Here is a 22,664-nt window from a genome sequence, read left to right on the forward strand (position 1 = left end):
ATGGGGGGGATAAATAGTCATGGAAACAACACAATAAAAAATTAAATTTAAAAAAAAGCACGTTTAAAAATTGAAATGAACGTTTGAATGTCCTGAAGGATGGCTATCTACTAGATGTAAGCATTTGTAAGTAAAAAGAAACAAGGAAGGGAGAGAAGGAAGCAAATAAACCAGGAAAGCAGAATGAATAGAAAGACTAAGCCAAGGAAAGATTTAACTGTCCTAATCCTGGTGCTTAAAGTCCTTGAAACAATAACCTGCCAGAAAGAGATACAAGTAGCCAACAAGAGAACAAATAACCTAACATGTATCTCTGTCAAGTCACTGTTCATTGGAGGAAAAAACCGGGTGAGAGCCAAAATCATGCACAACCCAGATAGTTTACATAAATAAAGTTCTGGACAGGAACTTCCTGAGCAATGGCCCGAGTCCTCCCATTCACTTTATAGCTTCCGTTATATTCTGGGGCCCATCCATGGCTCACTGAGGAAGCAAGGGTGCCATCCATTATCCAGTTTTATTTAGTGAAGAAAAAGAAAATGAGGATTTTATAATTTCCCATACAGGCTTTCCTCCCACATTTTAGAGTACAATGAAGTCAACCTCTTCACCTGCATAGCCATGTAAATACTGGAAAATTAAATCAGACTTTAGGATCAGGAATGTAATGACTGTCAAATCTATTCTAAATCCACTCATATTTATAGTCACAGGCACATGAACACTTAGACAATTCCATTGGTGTATTTCACATCAGTCATATTAGAGGATATTGAAATTCCCTTTTCAAATGGGAACAGATATATGTAGCTCCAATAATACTGGGGAGGCAAAGCTACGATAGGTTTTATGCAGCTTCTTAAGTACACATATTAATGAGTATTTGTTTATTAAACAATAGTTCCCAAGTCAATACAGAAATAATATACTTAAAAATCATTTTTTAAAAAAAGACAAACAACCTGATAGGAAAATAAGCAAAAGATATGAACAGGTGAGTCCTAGAAGAGGACATTAAAAAAAAACCCAAACACTAAATATCCAAAAATAAGTGAATGGATAAACAAACTGTGGCATAGTCACACAATAAAATATGAAACAATATGAATGAATCTGCCCTGGCTGGGTAGGTCAGCCAGTTGCAGCACCATTCCCCAAATGCCAAGATTGCAGGTTTGATCCCCAGTCAGGGCACATACAAGAAACAACCAATGAACAACAAAACAAGGGGAACAAGTTGATGTTTCTCTCTCCCTTCTCTTTCTCTCCCCTCCTCCCCCCACCTCCCTCCTTCCCTTCCTCTCTACAGTCAATAAATAAATATTTTAAGAAAATGAAGGAATCAGAATTATACTTATCAATATGGATGCATCTCACAAACAAAGTTGAAGGAAAATAAGCAACTTGCAAAAGAATGCATACAGAATGATGCCTATTATACATAATCTTTAAAATACTGTTTAGGGATCCATTGTTCATGGTCAGTATCCATTACGTGGGGCACTAGCAGTTGCTAAAAACTGAAAATCACACTTAACATTCACACTTAACAAAATTGTAAAGAAATGCCTGAGGATGATGAACACCAAATTCAAGATATCCGCTATCTCTGAGGAGGAAGAAAGGGTAACATCACGTTATAAATATTCTGTGGGTTTTTTAATTTTACTTTGATTTTAATTTTAGAGAGAGGAGAAAGGAGGGAGAAAGAGAGGGAGAGAAATAGTGATGAGAGAAAGAAATATCGATGGGTTGCCTTCTGTATGTGCCCCAAACTAGGACCAAACCTGCAATCTAGGCATGTGCCCCTATTGGGAATTGAACTGGTGGGCCTTTCAGTTTCTGGGAGGAGGCTCAACCAACTGAGCCACACTTGCCAGGGCAAAATATTTTGTTTCTTATATAGGATGCTAAAGCAAGCACATAAATACTTACTGTGTAATGACATACTTTTCCATAGGTCTTAAATAATACTCAACAATTTAAATATTACTCACACATGGAACACCAAGAGCTTTTGAGGCAGGGATCTGGAGATTGCAGTTTTATTCCTGGTTCTGCCAGTTACCTGTAGGACCTTACCACTCCTAAATCCTGGCTCCTCATCTGAAGAGCATAAAACTGCCTGAGGCAAATCCAGGATTAGAATTTATCATTGGGCCCTGGCTGGTGTGGCTCTGTGGATCAAGCACCAGCCTATAGACCAAAAGGTTGAGGGTTCTATTCCTGGTCAGGGCACATGCCTGGGTTGAAGGACAGACCCCTGGTTGGGGGAGTGTGCGAGGCCCGATCAATGTTTCTCCTATGCATCAACGTTTCTCTCAGTCCTTTCCCCTCTCTCTAAAATAAATAAAATCTTTTCTAAAAAGCATTTATAATTGGTATCTTACAAATGATACTGAACTCACTCAACTTTTGATCTCCACTAGTAACCATTACTTTTTACACCCTGAAGAACTCACCTTACAAAGTCCTGTTCTATTCCCTACAATGCAACTTTATTTAATTATTGACCAAGACTTGCAGAGTACACAAAGCAAATAAACTAGCAAATCCTCGGATCACTCAGTAAATCATTGTAGATTTTAATCTGTATATCACAGATCTGGTACACAAAATTTAGGTTTAAAAATGTGCTATGATTTAAAATTAAAAAATTGTAATAGCTGTGCATGGTGCCAGGTGGGCACTAGACTTATCATGGTAACCACTTCATAAGTTACATAAATGTCTAATCACTGTGCTGTACACCTGAAACTAGTATAATATTGTATATCAACTGTAACTGAAAACTAAATTTTAGAAAAGCATAAATTAAAAATTTAAAAATAAAATACATCAATGACATTTCTTCTAACCACTCAGATTATGGTTTCCATTCTAGAATTTTAAGGAAATTGTTCTAAGGGAATTTTTTAAAACTTCAAATCTCAAAATTAGAGTGCCTTTCTGTCCTTTCTGAGTTAGTGTTTCTCTTTAATTCTTTACTTTTAAAGAACCACCCATTACCGTGCCCCTGCATTGATGAATGGTAAGTTCTAACTAAATGCTTAACACTCAGTCTTACCTAACCATTAAATCTTAGCATTCTGACTGGTAAATGGGAAAGCAGATTGGAGGGGAGGGGGAAACAGATGAAAAATTAACTGTTGTGCAACTTAGAAGCTGTTTTTTTCGGGTGCCAACCAGCAGTGCAACTCTTTCACAGATATTCAACTGTTAAAAAGTTGTTGAACCAAGCTGTGGAAATGGCAGGTGTCTCCAAAAAAAAAAAGGTTTGATTTCTGAAACAGCAGAACTTTGTGAAATTGCCCCCTCCCCTAGGCTTCCCTTGTGACTTGCTAGAGAACTTGCAAACTAGTTTCCCATTTCATTTCTAATGATGGCATAAGTTTCTCACCTGAAGAGAAACAACCAGAATTATTTGTTTCTGAGTTTTCCCTAAAGATACCTATTTGCCAATTCTGTGGGCACAATTTTAAGATCTAATATGAGATTACATCATTTCAGGGAAAGAGAACACACTTCTGTATATACTAAATTATCTTCGTTGTTACAACATGTACAGTAACTCCATTAGAAATTTCTCTGGATTTTTAAAAAAGATTTTATTTATTTTTGGACAGAGGGGAAGGGAGGGAGAAAGTGAGGGGAAAAAAATATCAGTGTTGTAAAGAATCAACATGACCCTACTGGGGACCTGGCCTGCAACCCAGGCATGTGCTCTGACTGGGAATCCAACCGGGGACCCTTCGGTTCGCAGGGTGATGCTCAACTCACCGAGCCATGCTACTCAGAGCTTGTCTGGACTTATATATGTGTATGTAGATAGAGATATAGATATAGAGATATACATATACATATCTGCTCCTGAGATTCAATATATCTTCTAGTTTATTAAAATAGTTAGAAATTATGTACATTCCTGTGAAGATAAACTTCAAAAAACAAGACTAATCCTTCTGACCTTTTAACCTCCAGTAACTCAGATTACAAGATTCTTAAATTTTCTTTTCATGGAATTTCAGACTACAGTTTTGATATTTCTAAGAAATATATTTCCCATCTCTCAAAACCTTCCCCGTGAAAATATCCCTGACCTGTCTGTTCCCAGTCCCCAAAACACAAAACATAAAACCCTCAAAAAAACCCACATAAATTGATTTCTCCCCATCACTGTGTAATTAGAACACTCCCCCCAAACGTCTTTTTTTCTTTATTGTTCAAATAGATTTGTCTCCATTTTCCAGCCACCACCTTCCCCTGCCCCACCCTCCCCCCACTTCCCCCTCCCCCACTTTGGCTTTGTCCATGGGTCTTTTATACATGTTCCTTGATTTGACCCTTTCCCTTCTTTTCCCCGTTACCCCCCTTCTTCTTTCCCTCTCGTTACTGTCAGTTTGTTTTTCTTTCAATGTTGCTGGTTATATTTTTCTTGCTTGTTTGTTTTGCTGATTAGGTTTCACTTATAGGTGAGATCATACGGTATTTGTCTTTCACCCCTTGGCTTATTTCACTTAGCATAATGCTCTCCAGTTCCATCCATGCTGTCACAAAGGGTAGTAGCTCTTTCTTTCTGCTGCGTAGTATTCCATTGTGTAAATATACAACAGTTTTTTCATCCACTCATTTATTGATGGGCACTTAGGTTGCTTCCAGCATTTGGCAATTGTAAATTGTGCTGCTATGAACGTTAGGGTGCATCAGTTCTTTTGAATTGGTGTTTCAAGTTAGGGTATAATCCCAGCAGTGGAATTGCTGGGTCAAAAGGCAGTTCCATTTTTAGCTTTTTGAGGAAATTTCAAACTGTTTTCCACAGTGGCTGCACCAGTCTGCATTCCCACCTACAGTGTACTAGAGTTCCCTTTTCTCCACAACCTCTCCAGCACTCATTGTTTGTTGATTTCCAAATGTCTGATACATATCATAATATTTTCCTGAGTAAAACCAAAACTAGAACCACTGAAGGATCTCAAGAAGTAGCATCACTAAGACAAAACAAAATCTCTGTGTAATCATTTAGTTTAAACTCCTCCAATTTATTTTGTTACGAAGCTGACCGACTCAGTACAGTACTGAGATCTGTATCGAATAAAAAGTTATCTCAATATTTGCACATTCCTTCTGACAATCTACTGTGCAATAAAAGTAAAATTATCAGTGATATCTCTTTGTGTTAACTTGAAAGTAATAACAGGTAAATAAATTCTCCAAATTTGTGTGTTCTCTATTTGATAACAATGATAAAACAGTAACAAGAGCTAATTTCTTTTAGTACTTAATTTATGCCACATATTTTCCATGTACCATTTCTTTAATCCTCACAAGTCCACAAGATAGACACTATCTACCCCATTTAGGGAAATAGAGAAGTTAAGTTTAACTTGCGGAAGACCAAACTCCAAGTTACTGAAAAGACCTGCTTGAACAGAAGTATGCAGTCTCCATGTTCCATGTCCTTAAAAGAAACTTCCTAACAGGCAAGATCTATCTAACCTACTCACATATCCCATGATTCCATTGAGAAATTTACCAAAGCACATATCATATGATCACTCAACACAGGAAATAATTAACAGATTAATACAATGACCAAAATAAAATGGGCTGACGTTAATTTAAACTCTCTTTTCTCCTCTGTAAAAAAAAAAATCAGATGAAACCTGTTTTTTGCCCACTGTTGCAGCAGCAGTTAACTGGCAAACTTGTGTAATAAGTTAACTAACAAAACTGGTTTAACAACACAGAAGAAGCTCAAGGTCTCTAAATTCTAACGCTAGGTATGTCACTGATTTCAAAGGTGACCAAGAGCTCTTACTGAAGTTACATTTAATGTTTATGGGACTTTCAGAACAGACTCTAAAAGAACTCATATTTATGATGCCTCAATAATGTACCCTGATACCAAATGTCTAGGTAAAAAGGAAAAACACAAGTCCTAACTACTTTGCATAATTACTACTTTGCCAAGGTTCCAAGTATTCATAAACATTCAAATTGGATAAACATAACTGTCCACAATGACTTTCTCTAGGGACAGAGACTTGCAGAAATGGAAAGTGAAAATAATACGAGGAGGAACTTTTGCTTTTAAAATACGTGTATGGCTGTATGTGTGTTGAACTTTTGTAACAATGAAAATAAACTTTTAAGAAATGCTCATAGTCTTCTAGACTTCATTTTTATCTGTACCCATGAGCTTGATCTCAGATTCCACATTTCATCATCTAATGAAGAGGATAACATTAAGGAGAAAAGCATTCACTCTGCCCCCTCATCCTCTTCAATTCAATTAAAACAAGGTTCATGTTATAAAGTTTTTGCCCACTCCTACCCAAACATCTCCATTTCATCAGAAAAAAGAGAAAGGAAATCTTGAAGGACTTCACCCTTCAAGCAGCACTAAAAGGAGAGTAATATCAGAACTTCAGAATTAAGACTGACTATGAAACTCCCTTGACATTCCTCAGGTAACAAATTCAAACCACCCACTCAGAGGGACAGTCTGTCTCACCTCATGGTAAAGACAATGTAATGGGTGCCCGAATGTGGAAACTGATGAAAAATGCCAGAGAGCAGCTGCTGCCTTCAGTACTCACTCTCTCATTCCTTCTAGCCCTGGCACTGCTCTAGCTACGAAGAGCTTGAAGAGAGAGATAAAAGTGAGAAGTGCTTTGAAATTAAGGTAGATATTTAAATACTGTCATACCTCTGCTGAGCCTCTATTTCTCCATCAATAAAATTACTATTTGCTTCCAGTAATGATTGTGAAGATATTTAGCATAAACCCTGAGACATAGCAGGTGCACAATAAATGTTAGCTTCCTTCTTTCAGAACTGAATTTCCAGTTGCCAGCTACATGCCCACTGATCTTTCAGCTCAAAGAACCAGTTAGCCTACCCCACTGCCAGACGATCATTTTTTCCCACACCATCGCGCCTCAAGTAATGGCACCAATAGTCTTTGGCACCTCATTGAGAATTCTTTCTTTCATTGCTTTTTAATGCCCTCTGACTCTATTCTCATCACTCACCTGGATTTCTGAAAACATTCTTTTATTTGGATTCCCTGACTCTCCAATACATCTTTCAGAACATTATCGTGAAATGGAGCTCACACCAGGCACCTGCTTTGGTTCCCCAGCGACAAGAAGGATACAGTCCAAACATTTTTGTGTGCAAAACTCCCCAAGGTAACCCTGGCTGGTGTGGCTCAGTGGATTGAGTACCGGCCTGCAGGCCAAAGGATCATTGGTTCGATTCTCAGTCCAGGGCACATGCCTGAGTTGCAGGCCAGGTCCCCAGTAGGGGGTGCATGAGAGAACCACACACTGATGTTTCTCTCCTCTTTCTCCCTCCCCGGCTCTAAAAATAAATAAATAAAATCTTTAAAAAGAAACAAAACCTTCCCAAGATCTAACCACGAAGCCTGCACTTCCGTTGGCACTTCCTTCTGTATCATACTCAAGTGGTTTGTTTACAAGGCTATCTCCCCTAGTTCCTGAAATCAGAGTCGACATCTGATTGATTTCTGATCATCCCTAAGCACCTGCCACTTAGCCCCTTGTTCCCTTCACCTGAACTGAATGTAATAACCAGCACTTATTACTGTGCTGTATAGTGTTCAACTACAGGCACTGTACTGTCTGCTATCTGTATTTATTATCTCAGCAATACTACTGACACTCCTGTAAGGTAGGCTGTATTTTTGGCCTGTTTAAACAGATGAGGAAACTCAGTCAGGTTATGTGATTTGCCCAAGTGATACAGCAAGTATATGGTAAAGGATTTGAACCAAGCTCCATCTGACTTCAGAAGCATATTCTTAACCATTATACTATACCACAGACATTTCTAAAATTCACTTGTTCCTGAATGAATACACATGGGAGTATTACTCAAGATCAAGCCCCCAATACATTATATTATCCTGTCAGCACATGGAAGCCATTTTGGTTCCTCTCTAGTCCACGGGCCTAAGCAAGCAGGTCTATATTCTCCCAGATTAGCTTATTTTTCTCTTTTCTTACCCCCATCCCCAACTCTCTGAAAAACAGACCAGAAGTAAAATGATTTGCAATTAAATCTTTCCCTTTTGTGGAATACACGATATTAAGTTTACAAGGTTTAACAGGCACACAGAACCTGAAAGAATATGTTGGATCATTTCAAAACATTTCCCTGCTCAAACCTGATGTCAGCAGCAGTTGCTAAGAAAACACATCACCAACTGCAAGACAACACGATGACTCAGAAAGGGGCGAGTTCACCTTGCAAGTCTCAGAAGCCATCACCAACAGTCTTATAATCAAATCATGAACCTGTGGTTATAAGCAGTTGGGAGTTTCCTTTCATCGGGCTCAAAAGGTAATCTAGTCAGTTCTGGACTAAACACTATTTATAAAATTAATTATTACCCTACTGAGTTGCATGCAGCTTGCTATAATGAAAAAAAAATACAAAGACTACAAAGGTAACAGCCTTTCTTTGAAACACAGGTCCATTAACAAAGAAAAAATTCTTAGTGTCATCAAATGAGTGACTACAAAGGGTATTCAAACAAGAGAATGCTAGTAACCTTTTTTTAACATACAAAATGTGAATAATAAAACACACCTTTAACTCTTTTATAAACAGAATTTCTAAGTCATTTCTTTAAAAAAAATTTTCTGAGTAACTATCTCAAAATTTGGAACCAAAAGCTCTAGCATGCATTAGTCTATCAAACCACCTCATCATACATAACTATAACCTATCATAGTACTAATACCTTAGATGTATTTGAGTTGTGGGCTTTTTCTAAAAAAACTTTTTTGTTTTGGAGGCATGGGAAACAGTCTTGAACAGCTTTATTTTACTTATTTATTTTTATTTTTCGATTACAGCCGACGTTCAATATTATATTAGTTTCAGGTATACAGCATACTGGTTAGACATTTATATAATTTACGAAGTGATCCCCCCATAAGTCTACTACCCAGCTGGTACCATACATACATAGTTATTACAGTATTACTGACTATAGTCCCTATGCTGTACTTAACATCCCTCTGACTGTTTTAATAACTGCCAATTTGTCCTTCTTAATCCCTTCACCTATTCAGCTACCAACCCCTCTGGCAACCAGCAGTTTACCTCCATCTTTGAGTTTGTTTCTGCTTTGTTTAGTTTTGTAGATTCCACATATAAGTAAAATCATATAGTATTTATCTTCCTTCCACTTATTTCAGATTTACTTCTTTTATTGCAATTTACACGTAAGGTAAAAATTACTTTTAAGTAATTAGCATTTTTTAAATTAAAATTAGCTAACATCTATTGTAGGACCCATTAGTTAATGTGTCAGACCATCACAGCCAAAAATGAACATTTCAGTCATAATACAATCAGTTTTTTCTCAGGATATCATAACTTGTACTCCAACACCAGAGTGGGAGAAAACGGGTAGTATGTCTGTGTAAATTAATTTTGCCGCCTCCCTCCAAAGAGGAACTCTCTGATAGGCTGGGCTCTAACTAAATAGATTATCTCTAACCTTGATGAAAAGAGTATGTGCAACACATTGACTAAGATGAGATCTTTTTTAAAAAAAAGATCTGTTGTTCCTCCCTAAATGTTGATTACCTTTTCTTTCTATACTAGGCAACATAATTGCTGAAATGAGTAATGAGAATTTTTAATGTATGATTGTAACATAAATTTTTAATGTGTTAAAATTTGTGTAGAACTGCAAAACTTCTTATAATATCTCCGTTTGCAAAAACCTGCCTTTCAAATTTCAGTTTCTCCTTCTGGCAAAATATTTTAATTCTGTCAGTGTATGGGTGTATATTCTTTCTTACTATTCTGGAATATTATCTATATATATAATGTATATATTGCTATTATAATGATGGTATATATATTTTGGTAAAATGTTTTCACTCTTATAGCCAGTATATTTATTTTTAATGAATTTTATGTTAATAGGAATACATGTACACAAAAGTCCACATTACTATTTTGTTTTACTCATCTTTTGTGTAAATAAACTCCAGATAAGCTTTATAATTTATTGTATAACCATGAAAAACCTGTATGTGATTCTGTTTCAAATTCATCTCTAGCACCTTAATAGTTCAAATCATTTAATATATAATCATTGATGAATGAAATGATATATGTGGAATTTACTTCAAAAATAACCCAGCATACTGGAATATGCGAGGGTATAGGTAAAAAAACCCAGATCATCAGTACTTGATAATAATTAATTGTGGGTAATGTTTACATAGGAGTTCATCTCACTATTATCTCTGCTTTTGAATATATCTGAAATTTTTCATAATAAAATTTTTAAATATCTATTATTTCTCCAGTGTCAAGCATAACTTTACCAATACCTGTTTTACCTACACAGCAATTAATGTTTTATATGACACTTCATTGGTGCCAACATTGCTCTTAAAATACTGAGGAACAGAGTAAATGGAGTCACTATAGTCAAGTTGCTAAATTATTAAAATTAAGTAGGTTGAGGTATGAGGAAATGATTCTATTTTTGTGTTAACTAGCCTGGGAACTTAAACTTTTGAACTTTCCAGTCCTGCATTAATGCCTGAATATACATCAAACCTCCAGATAACCCTCTGGTTACCAGCTGAAAGACTAGGAAAGAATGTTCCTGTATCTATACCATCTGACATCCATTATCCAAACTGCTGTCCACTAATCCAGACCAGCAATCACCTAGAGAGTTGCTGTCCTGGACCAGTCCAGAGGCTAAGAATGCCTGACTGATTCTTCTCATGCATATTCTTTTTACTATAAGAACTCTTAGGTTTTCTCTGTTCCTCAGAATACACGTGGGTTTTTGTCTAGTTCTGTTTAGTTTGCAAACCCTAAGACCCTTGAATAAATCTTTATGATTTATTTCTAGCCAAAGCCTCCAGATTCTTTTTGAATTAGTTCAACAGTACAATGGGGGAAATAGCACATTTCTTACCTATAGTCATAGATTTTAGGAGTTGGGAAAAGATCTCAAGAGATCATCAAATTCTCTAAGCTGGTGTTTCACAATGTTGAATGTGCATCAGAACCACTTGGAAAACTTGTTAAACACAGGTTGCAGGACCCCCACCCTCAAGATTTCTGATTCAGTAAGTTTGACACTGCTGGTCCTCAGACCACAGGTTGAGAACCACTGCTCTAAGCTTAAACCCATTGCCCTGTTCAAGTCTCCATTGTAGTGATCACCGATTACCACATTAGAGTGCAGGTTCCTCTGCTTGTGGGCCTTTCTCTTACTAGACAGTTAGCTTTCTAGGCCAAGGGACAAAAATTTTCATCAATGATCCAGGAACCAAATTCAGTAGCTATTTACAAAATGAATTAATTTTTTAAATGAATTGAGGGGTTTTTTTTTTACTAATTTATAGTCGAATTGTTTGTCAATGCATTAACATTCAGTATAGAGGCACATTTACACACTCAGAAAACGAAGCACCACTCAATGATGGTAAACATCAAGCACTTGGCAGTACCAAAAGGAAGACAAAAGCCAGCTGGAACCAGAGTAACAAGGAGAAGGCAAATTCTAGAGATCCAAGAACTGCATCTCAGGCCACAGTTTTCAATCAATGAACACTAACAAGCAGAAGCTCGAGGTTCGCTTTTGTCAAGTGCATTACTTTGACCTGAAGAGCTATAACTGAGCGTTTTTCATCTCAGACACCATCAAAAGAAAGAAATGCTTTCAAACTTATCTTTCAAAGTTTCTCAGGGTCTGGAAAATGTCAGCATGGGCAGACTGATTCCTTCTCCCAATCCACCTCCCCCCTCCTCTTGTTGATCAGAGGAAAAGATGAGAAGCACAGCACACTCAGCAGTGCCTGTCTGAAGTGCTCCAAGTCCAGGTGTACTGAATGTTGTAATGCGGCACAGGATCCTGAAGTTATCTATTACAGCAATGATCTACTCAAAGATAATTCAGTGAATTTTGTTTAAGAAAATAAACTAAGCTCTGATTTCTGAATTTCACTACTTCTTTAAAGTTTATTCTAACTTCACAAGCATATGTGTGCCTATATATTCATATATATGAATGCAATAACCTCAGTATGTGATTTTTTTTCCACTTAACAGTAAAATAAAAATATAACCTGTGTAACTGCATGGGTAAATATATGGCTCTATTCTTATTACTTAGATCTCCTTAAAAATAACTGACTACTCAAACAAAAATAATAATGTAGTGTAGTGTTTACAACAGACAGCTAAATATATGACAATAGCGCAAAGGTCAAAAGAAGAGAAATTGAAATACACTATTACAAGGTTTTCATACTACATGAAATGATACAATATACTTGAAGATAAACTGTGATAAGTTCAATGTGTACTACAAACCCTAAAGCAACCACTAAAATAACAAAATAAGAAATACCTAATAAGCCAGAAGAGATAAAATAGAATGATAAAAATTATCCCATAAATTCAAACAAAGAAAAAAAGAGGACAAAAGAAACCAAGAACAGGTGAGAAAAACAGAATACCTAACTATATCAATAATCATTATAAATGGTCTAAACATCCAAATTAAAAGGCAGAGATTATCAAGTTGGATAAAAAAGCAATACCCTTCAAAGAAGTGGAGCATAATTCTCTACTCCTTACATGTGAGCTGCACATAGTGACTTCCTTACCAAAAAAATACAGCATAGAAGGGAGAGAAAAAGAGTAACTTTACAGTGGAGAAACCTGGCAAGCACTATGGGAGCCAGGTGATCAAGGTCAACATAAATAATGATAAGTCATGTTGACGGTATAATCCTTTGCCATGGTGTAATTAGAATATAATTCTTTTCAGGTGCACGTGAAACATTTACCAAAATAAATTATGCACAGGGCTGCAAAATAATTCTCAATAAATGTAAAAGGATTCAAGCCATACAAAGCATGCTCTTTGACACAAATGGATTTATATTAGAAACGAATAACTGAAAGATCTCTGGAAAATCTACAAATATTTGGAAACTAAGTAATATACTTCTATGTGGCTAAGGGTCAAAGAATAAATCAAAAGTTTAAAAAGTATTTTGAAATTAATAAAAATGAAATCACACCTGATCAAAATTTGAGATGTCAATAAAGCAGTACTTACATGGAAATTTACAAGACAAAACACCTACATCAGAAAAAAGGTCACAAATCAACGCCCTAAAGAAACTAGAAGAGCAAATTAAACCTAAAGTAGAAGAAAAAATAATAAGGGTCAGAGTAAAAATCAATTAAATAGAAAAACAATAGAGAGCATCAATGAAACCAATAACTAGTTCATTGAGAAGATGAGTAAAACTGGTAACTTTGAGTCTCGAATGCCTCCCCCTTGGTAGATTGAAGAGGACCAGAGGGGGCAAACTCCGGGGGGCCACAGTCAGGTCTTGTCTTTCCCTTAGGAAAAGGGAAGCGCTGTCATCTGATTTGCATATTAAAACCTGTGATTAGCTTGGTAATGTTTTTTATGTTCTGCCCAGCTACCCACTAGATTAACATAGGAAACACAGCTCTCCTGTGCATTTTAACCCCAGCACCTAGCACAATACATTCCAGGCACTCAAATATTTATTAGATGAATGTAAAGCATTTACTGGTACAAAACAAGCATTCCATAAATGGTATTATTTGGCACCCCGGAGTCCAACACAGGCCTGGCGTGTGATAAAAGCTTGTTTGAGTAAATGAATAATTTTGTATAATTGTTGAAAACCTGTTGAATTTAAAACATATCAGTAATGACAAATGAATCAATTGCTTTCACCTTTTCCCTTACTTAAGCCATGACTGGTTCCATTTTTGACCTTTACATTTAACTTTCACTCAGTTCTTTAAACAGACTGCAATATCCTGCAAACACAATTAGTATTAATGTCCTTAAATGCTTGTAAAATGTTTAATTGGGCAAACTTACTCACATGATTTTTTTAAAATCTTAATGTACAAGGCCGACCGGACCCAAACGGGTTTGATTTTGATTTTTTTTAATATGTACATTTTTTATTATATTTTTTTCCATTACCACTGGCCCCCTCCATTCCCTCTTCCATCCCCACCCCCTCAATCACCACACTGTTACTGAATCCCAATAAAGATCCTTCACTCAAACATGTGGACAAAGAACTAAAAATTTCTACTGTTTATTTTGACATATCCAGCGTCTTCACGAAAAAAACTAAATCAGGATTAATTACACCTGTTCCCTTTTCCCTTGGTGTTGGAGGGTGTGTGAGCAGGAGTAAGGCCCTTGGGAGTAAGTCTCAGCAGAGTTTTCCAGAAAGAAAACTCAAGGAGTCATGCATTAAAGTATAAAAAACACACCCAATGTTCCATCTCATAAAACGTGAACATTCTCTTCTAATGTTGACACTGTCTCAGTGGCAGCGACCCGAGAGGTAAAGAATTGTAATTCCAACCCTAAACGTGTCGAGCCTGTCCTAGCACAATCACATAATATCTGCAAGGTGGACTTCGGAGCTATGGAAACTTTTATAGAAAAGCATATGAAAGTTGCCTGAAATCAAACAAACTTTTAAAAAGAAAAGATTGATACCAAAGTGTTGAGTGGCTAGAAAGAACCTGCTCGGTTTGGCTCTGACTTGCTGGTGCTTGTACACAATCGTGCCTGCTGGCAGCTAGCTCAGACGCTCCCTTCCACTAGGGGAGGGACAAATAATAACTTTCAGACATAACAGGCGTCCACAAGGCAAATATGTTACACAGGACTTCTCAGTCTCCATCAAATAAGGTGACTAATGTTTCGAGCAACACTGATTCCCCACAAGTTCCCAACCCCCCGCTTTTTTTTTTTTAACAGATGAAAAATAACCTAAGGAGGAGAATGTGTTACCGTCAGACCCTCGAGGCAATTTCAGACAACAAAGACCCCAAGCAATCAAAATGGAATTATAATCCGAGCCGTCCGAGTGCTCGGCTACCTGCCCGCCGCGGTCCCTCGAGTGCCCGGGCCCGCGGGTCCCCGCGCCCTCTCCAGCCCGGGTGCGCCCCCGCCCACCGGTCCTCGGGTCCCCGGGCGAGCCTCACACCGCCCACGACTTGGCAATCTCTGCGCCGCAGCTCTCGGCGCTCTATCTCACGCCGCGTTCAAAATCTTTCCCGCCCAAGCGTGACGCGGGGGACGAAAACAATCAGCGGACCCCAAGCGCTGGGGCCTGGGCCCACAGGGGCGACTAGGGGAATCCGGAACGAGCCCCCTGAGCAGCCCCCTACACCGCCCCCTTCCCAGTCCCGCGGACCAGCGGGCTGGGGCCCGGAGGTGACACAAAGAAGCCAGAGAGACAAACGCCACCCGCTGGCGCTCGCTCCAATCCCTGAGCGCCCCGCCCGCTAACAAGTTTGCGGCGCCCTCCACGCACCCCGCTCTCCCCACCCAGGCAAAGTTTCCCGTGGCCGGGCTTGGACCCCAGCATCGGGTCGGTTCCCGTCTCCTCCGGCCCCCGCCCCCAGTCCCCGGCTCAGGGACCTTCCTTCGTTCGCCCCCGCCCCTTCCCCTCCCTCCCAGTGTCCCTCCCTCCCCGCTCCAGCCTTCTCACTCCGGGGCGCACCCGGGCGCTGGGGCCCCGCGGCCGCGCTCACCCGCTGCGGTCCCTGAGAGGGCGCAGGCTAGGGCCAGCCCAGGTTAGCACCCCTCTAACCTTGCTCTCTCGATCGGCCCTTTTGCTCGAGCTCCCGCTCGCTTTTTCGGTCCAGCGGAGGGCTCGGGGCACAGCAGAGCGCGCACGGCTCCTTAGCGCTCGGAAAGCTGCAAACCACGCCCCGCAGCTTCCCCGCCCGCCGTGGGCCGCCGAGTCCCGCGCTCGCCGCTCGGCGGCCCTTGTCGAGCCCGCCCGCGAACGCCGGGGGCGGAGCACCCGCCTCCCCCGCAGGCCCCGCGGCAGCGTAGGGCTAGCAACTTTCTTTCCCTGTTTTGGAACGTCAGAGATCGTGTGAGGGAGAGGCTCACTCCTCAAGCAGGTTAACGACCGGCATGGAGGGGCGTGGGGATATGGGGTGTGCCACAAACTAACTCGAGCTTTTCTGGATAACTTAAACAAGAAATTTTTCTAGTATTCCTGGACTTCTGGGTCTTGAAGGGGGGCGGGGGCAGTGGTAAGAGCAGATCTTGGAATTAACTACTAGACCTTAATCTTTTGTGGACCCTTTGCAAATTGAGGAATTTGGATTAGATGGTTTTAAGGATATCTGGATCAGTAATTCCGATAGCATGGTCCAGACTTCAGGGTCACCTGGAGGGAAGGGGAGACGCTTGTTAACCTACGTTGGTGGGCCCCTCTCTCCCACTGGATACTGGGGAATGGGGAAGAACCCCAATCTTATGACCCGATATACAAATTCTAAGTCTGAAATGAAGCGGAAACTGAATCCTTGGGAGTAAATCCTGCAGGTAGCAGTTTGATTTTCCAACAAGTTACTCAAAGCGTTGGACTCAGGATGACATCACTTGATTCCCACTTACCTGTTGCGCTATTACAGTATTACTAAGGCACTCGAGGTCCTAAATGAAAGGTATTGTATCAATTCACTGTTAGTACATAAAGAAACAGTGACTAAAATATTTCTCTTAAGTTTGTATTGCAATCAAATTCTTATGAGTCCAAATTCATGTATGTTGTACAGCTACAGAAGCTTTTTTATTGATGATCAATAGCTCAATTCTTACCAAAACAGCACACTACCAGTATGCATATCATTCTTTGTACTCCAAGATAATCGCTCTGATAGTATCACTTCTCTTCTTGATCTACCTATATTTGCATTATTTATATATTAATGGCCTGGATCACAGTAAAAGTCTATAAAGGAAGAAAAGCCTTCTGGTCCTGGGGTGTCTTTTCATAGAAAAGACCACTTGGTCTGACATAACATATGCAAATCAAAGAACCGGTTTCAAGGAGACGTTGAGATCCAGGGTTCATAGAGATGTCTACAAAGCATAGTCTGCTATTTTCTTTCTCTGTTCTATCTATTCTGTTCATTTTCATTTTACATCAGTTGCTTCCTTTACAGTAAATGCTGCAAAATCATCATGGCAACAGTCTCTGGAGAAAATGTTTCTAATAGTTCCTTAATTATTGTTCCCTTCTAGCTATGCTTCAAGTCCTCAAAGTGAAAGGACTCTTGTTCCATATGGTATCTAGTGCTCTTAAGAGAATCCAGAATAAAATGTCTCAAAATGTTTTCAGATGTCTCCAAGCTATACGGTGTCTCCTAGCCATGCCAGTTTCGATATTAAATTAATACCTACTTTTAAATCAGCAAATTAGACTAATGGTGGGAGTACTGGAACAGATCCTCCATACTTTGAAGTGAAAATAAAGCTAAGCCAAACAAAGACACACCTGGTTCTTGTGAAACACAACACTGAGCATGTGAACCAACTGCTCATATGCCTGCATCTCTGACTGGCAGAGTAAGGGCTGCCGTGAACCAAGCTGTGCCCACATTCTCCCATGCACAGTCATAGTATAACATAGTAGGATGTCATGCTCTGCCTCTTAGCTATTATTTACATCAGGACTCTGTATTTATAGCAAAAGATCTATTTGGCTCGACAGCCCATCTCGGAGACTTTGCCAGATCCAATTGCGATTTAAAAAAAAAAAAAAAAGTTTTGCAAACTGATAAAACTGAAAGCACATCTGAGATTTTCTGCACAAGCGTGCTGTGGCATATGGTGACAACTACTGAAGCAGACATTCAATACATACTGCCACATTGTACTGGGTAGGACAAAAAACATGATCTGAGGTATTCAAGAGAGTTGGATGTACTGATGCCGTTAAAGGAACTAAATTCATCACTGTTTAAGTTAGGCAGCAATTCCTCTCTCACAGCATGGATTTCTCTAAACTAGAGTTCTCTGTTATATTCCTACATCCCACATTAGAAAGATTTTATTCTGGGAGCAAATTCTACTCTTGTACTTGGATGCCATGTTGAGAAGGATTATGGAGTTGCATCAAGGGTTGGCAAGAAAGAATAAAAGGTGATTAATAATTGAGTCTCTGCCATGGGCAGAGAAGAGGGAATATTAACACTAGTATCATGTACTTATCAACCCTGATGGTAATAGGAGATGATAATATTAAATGGCTAGATGAATAAGTGAAGTTAAGAACAATGCAAAATAAAACAAGAAAGAAAAGAACAACACAAAGTATCTTTATCTAAAGAGACAAGTATAATAATATTAATAATCTGAAGCAGGGTGAGAACATCTTACTATTTGCCTCTATTTTATTAACAATGTTACTGCTAAAGACAAAAGGAGATTGGTTAAAGCTAAACACTCCTTGTTAGGATGGTAACTCTGAGAACCTCAAAGAACAAACTTTTGCTACAATATTTTTTACCACATTAGGAGCCCTTTTATAAGCCCGGGATGAAAATAGCTGGCCAGGAAAACAGCTCTGTTCCTTTGTCCAAGAGTCCAATCACACCCCGTAAAGGCCTGAGCTCCTTATCTCATTCTGGTCTTGTTTCCTGCTGAACCTGGAAACTAACACAAATAAATGGCTAATTGCTCCCTTGACCAATGTGATCCTTCTGACCATTGTCCAGATTCAACTAGAAAATTGTGTCCAATAACGTACACCTCTGCACTGCCAATTTATGCAGTAGATGGTCTCCTAAAATACTGAACCAATAGAAGGAGTTTCTGCCAATTTAATTAGAGTCCCACATTCTAGAGTTTGAAAAAAGGTTAAAACCAATGTCATGATTCAATGAAATCACATACGTATAGTGCTAAGCATGGAGCTTGGCATACAATAAGGACTCAACAAATGACAGCTGTTATTGAAATTATTTTCAAAAGCTCTTTTTTTGAAATGGTAAATTAAAGTATTGTATTTTTTAAAATTCCACATCTCATTTTCCACAGGAGGAGATTAAGCCTTAGGGTAAAATAAAGGCCTAATGGCATAAAGCTGGTGGTGACAGTCCCTGGGTTAGAACCTAGAGAAGTTTTTGGCAGAAATAAATGTATAATTTAGAGGAATTCTGTTGTGTATCTTATTATTTATCTTATTGCTAAATGCAATACATTTAATTAGTCATCCTGCTCAGCTCACAATTTAAAAAAAAAACAATAAAAATAAGAGACATTAACATATTTCTCAGGCCATGGATCAAATTAAGCAGAACTGTAGAAAATCGAAAATATATAAAATGAATAATGTTGAACTCATGGAAATATCTCATGGATATATTGAAATTTACACTTCAAAAATAGAGGATATACTTTCTTCTCAAGTATATGTGGACTCAGTCATGAAAATTGGCTTTATATGAATGATATCACAAAGAACTCCTCAATAGTAGCATAAAGGAGGAATAATGGAAATAGTATTCTAATTAAACAATAATAATAATTACATACTATAATAAAACTAGAAATTGATAACAAATTCAGAAAACAAAGTTATTTCCACATAGGAATTTTTTTTGATGCAAACTTTTATTTTTTTCTTTTTTTAAAAGTGTAATTTACTGATTATGCTATTACAGTTGTCCCATTTTTTATTCCCTTTATTCCCCGTCTGCCCTGCACCCCCCTCCTACCAGCATTCCCCCTACCCCTGTTAGTTCATGTCCATGTGTCATACATAGAAGTTATTTGGTTTCTTCATTTCCTATACTATTCTTAACTTCCCCTTGGCTTTTTTTTACCTACAGTTTATGCTTCTTATTCCCTGTTCCTTGTCTCCCATTCTCTCTCCTCCCTGCTGATAGTCCTCCATGTGATCTCCATTTCTGTGATTCTGTTCCTGTTCCAGTTGTTTGTTTAGTTTATTTTTGTTTTTGTTTTTGGGTTCAGTTGTTGATAGTTGTGAGTTTTCCTGTCATTTTACTGTTCATCGTTTTGATCTTCTTCTTTTTCTTAGATAAATCTCTTTAACATTTTATATAATAAGGGCCTGGTGATGATGAATTCCTTTAACTTTACCTTACCTGGGAAGCACTTTGTCTGCCCTTCCTTTCTAAATAATAGCTTTGCTGGATAGAGTAATGTTGGATGTAGGTCCTTGGCTTTCACATTTTTAAATCTTCTTTCCAGCCCCTTCTTGCCTACAAGGTTTCTTTTGAGAAATTACCTGATAGTCTTATGGGAACTCCTTTATAGGTAACTCTGTGCTTTTCTCTTGCTGCTTTTAAGATTCTCTCCTTATCTTTAATCTTGGGTAACATAATTATGATGCGCCTTGGTGTATGCTTCCTGGGGTCCAAATTCTTTGGGACTCTCTGAGCTTCCTGCACTTCCTGGAGGTCTATTTCCTTGGCCAGATTGGGGAAGTTCTCCTTCACTATTTGTTCAAATAAGTTTTCAATTTCTTGCTTTTCCTCTCCTTTTGGAACTCCTATGATTCAGATGTTGGAATGTTTAAAGTTGTCCGGGAAGTTCCTAAGCCTTTCCTCATTTTTTTGAATTTTTGTTTCTTCATTCTGTTCTGGTTGAATGTTTAGTTCTGCTCCAAATCATTGATTTGATATTGGTTTCCTTCCCTTCACTGTTGCTTCCCTGTATATTTTTCTTTATTTCATTTTGCAGAGCCTTCACTTTTTCCTCTATTTTGAGACCATACTCAACTATTTCTGTGAGCATCCTGATTACTAGTGTTTTGATCTCTGCATCTGATAGGTTGGCTATCTCTTCATCACTGAGTTGTATTTTTTTCTGGAGCTTTGATCTGTTCTTTCATTTGGGGCATATTTCTTTAAAAAAAAGATTTTATTTATTTATTTTTAGACAGAGGGGGCAAGAGGGAGAACGAGAAAGAGAAAAACATCAATGTGTAGTTTCCTTTTGTGCACCTTCCCCCTCCCCCCGCGACTGGGGACCTGGCCTGCAACCCAGGCATATGCCCTGACTGGGAATCAAACTGGTGGCACTTGGCCTCACAGTCCAGTGATAATCCACAAAGCCACACCAGCCAGGACCTCATTTAGGTGATATTTCTTTGTCTCAGTGCCCCTGGTACCTGATAAGTGGCAGAGCCTTAGATATTCACCAGGGCGGGGCAACCCACAGTCACTGTGTTGTTGTGCTGTATGTGGGGGAGGGATCAGAGAGGGAACAATGCTGCTTACTCAGCTCTCAGCCCCACTTTTAGTCACTTCTCTGCTACCCACAAGCAAATTGCGCGCTTCTGGTGCTGATTCCTGGGCAAGTGGGTTTGTGTATGTTCTAGGACCCTGTGGGTCTCTCCAGTGAACACTCCTGTGTGGCTGGGAGTTTCTCCTGCCACCACAACCCCCACAGATTTTTACAGCCAGAGGTTTTGAGGGTTAATTTTCCCACATTGAAACCCGGGATTTTTCAGTCTGTCTCACTCCCCTGTTGTTCCTCCTGGTTTATCCTCATGCAAATTTGGGGCTGCCTGGTCCTTGTCGAGTGTCCTCTCTGCCCTGGCTGCCTGTCTCTGCCCCTCCTCCCGGTCTGGAGGAATATTTCTTCTTTAACTCCTTGGTTGTCAGACTTCCATATAGTTCTATTTTCTGGCAATTCTGGTTGTTTTTGTTTTTAAATTTGTTGTCCTTCTTTTGGTTGTGTGAGGAGGCAAAGTGTATCTACCTATGCCTCCATCTTGGCTGGAAGTCCTCCACTTGGAAATTTCAAAGCAAGCTAAAGAAGTTTTGGATGAAATGGAAAGTAAAATACAAATTGAACTTGAATGATTCCCTAAAAAAATGATAGTGAAAAAAATACATGTCAGAGTCTATTAAAAATCAGTTATTAGATAAAAATTTATACCTTTCAAATATCTATACAGTGAAAATTTTTAAATGCCTATAAAGGAATTAGATTTCCACTCAAAAAGCTAACCCAGGAAAGCAATAGGAAGAAAATAAAAGCAGAAACCAATGAAGTTAAATATGGAGAACAAGTAAGACAAGTACATAAATCAACATGCTAAGTATTTGGAAAAAAAACTTAGTGGTAGACCATTAATTAACCTAATCCACAAAAAAAGAACTACACAAAATGTGCAAAATAAGAAATGATAAGAGAGGTATAGCCACTGAAACATAAAATTTCATAGTATTATGTAATCACTTTCATAGTATTATGAAAATATATTTGAAAACCTAGATTTAATGGAAATTGCAATATGCCAAAATTAAACTTAGTAAAGCTAGAAAGCCAATTTTATTAGAAGAAATAAATAAAGATATCAAATAACTATCCATACAAAAAAGTACCAGGCCAGATGGGTTCATGGGGACATTCTTCTAAGTCCCCAAATATCTGATATTTAGATACTATGTACATTGTTTCATTTTAAAAGAAGTAAAGCTTCCAAATTGTTTTTACAAAGCCAGTATAATATCAATTCCAAAATATGACAGAGACTGCACCACTCTCATTTATTAATATGGATGTAAAAAATTCCAAGTCAGGCCCTGGGTGGTGTGGCTGAGTGGATTGAGTGGCAGCCTGTGAACCAAGGAGTCGCTAGTTTGATTCCCAGTCAGGGCACATGCCTGGGTTGTGGGCCAGGTCTCCAGTGGGGGGCACATGAGAGGCAACCACAATTTGATGTTTCTGTCCCTCTCTTTCTCCTTCCCTTCCTCTGTCTAAAAATAAATAAATAAAATCTTTAAAAAAT

At 38.6% G+C, this 22,664-nt stretch overlaps 1 protein-coding gene across 1 annotated transcript in view; it reads right to left on the reverse strand.

Moving 5' to 3' along the window:
* SYNE2 (spectrin repeat containing nuclear envelope protein 2) overlaps positions 1 to 15,830 on the reverse strand; it is a 277,882-nt gene extending 262,052 nt beyond the window's left edge. Inside the window, exons 1-2 of the mRNA XM_054567455.1 lie at positions 15,690 to 15,830; positions 13,811 to 13,884 (exon numbers count right to left, since the gene is read on the reverse strand). The gene's annotated coding sequence lies outside the window, so the exon portion shown is untranslated. The remainder of the gene's footprint in view (positions 1 to 13,810; positions 13,885 to 15,689) is intronic.
* Between the last annotated feature and the right edge of the window lie 6,834 nt (positions 15,831 to 22,664).

Source organism: Pteronotus mesoamericanus, unplaced genomic scaffold, assembly GCF_021234165.1.
Source record: "Pteronotus mesoamericanus isolate MK-2021 breed Mesoamerican mustached bat unplaced genomic scaffold, CSHL_Meso_final contig_182, whole genome shotgun sequence".
NCBI lineage: Eukaryota > Metazoa > Chordata > Mammalia > Chiroptera > Mormoopidae > Pteronotus > Pteronotus mesoamericanus.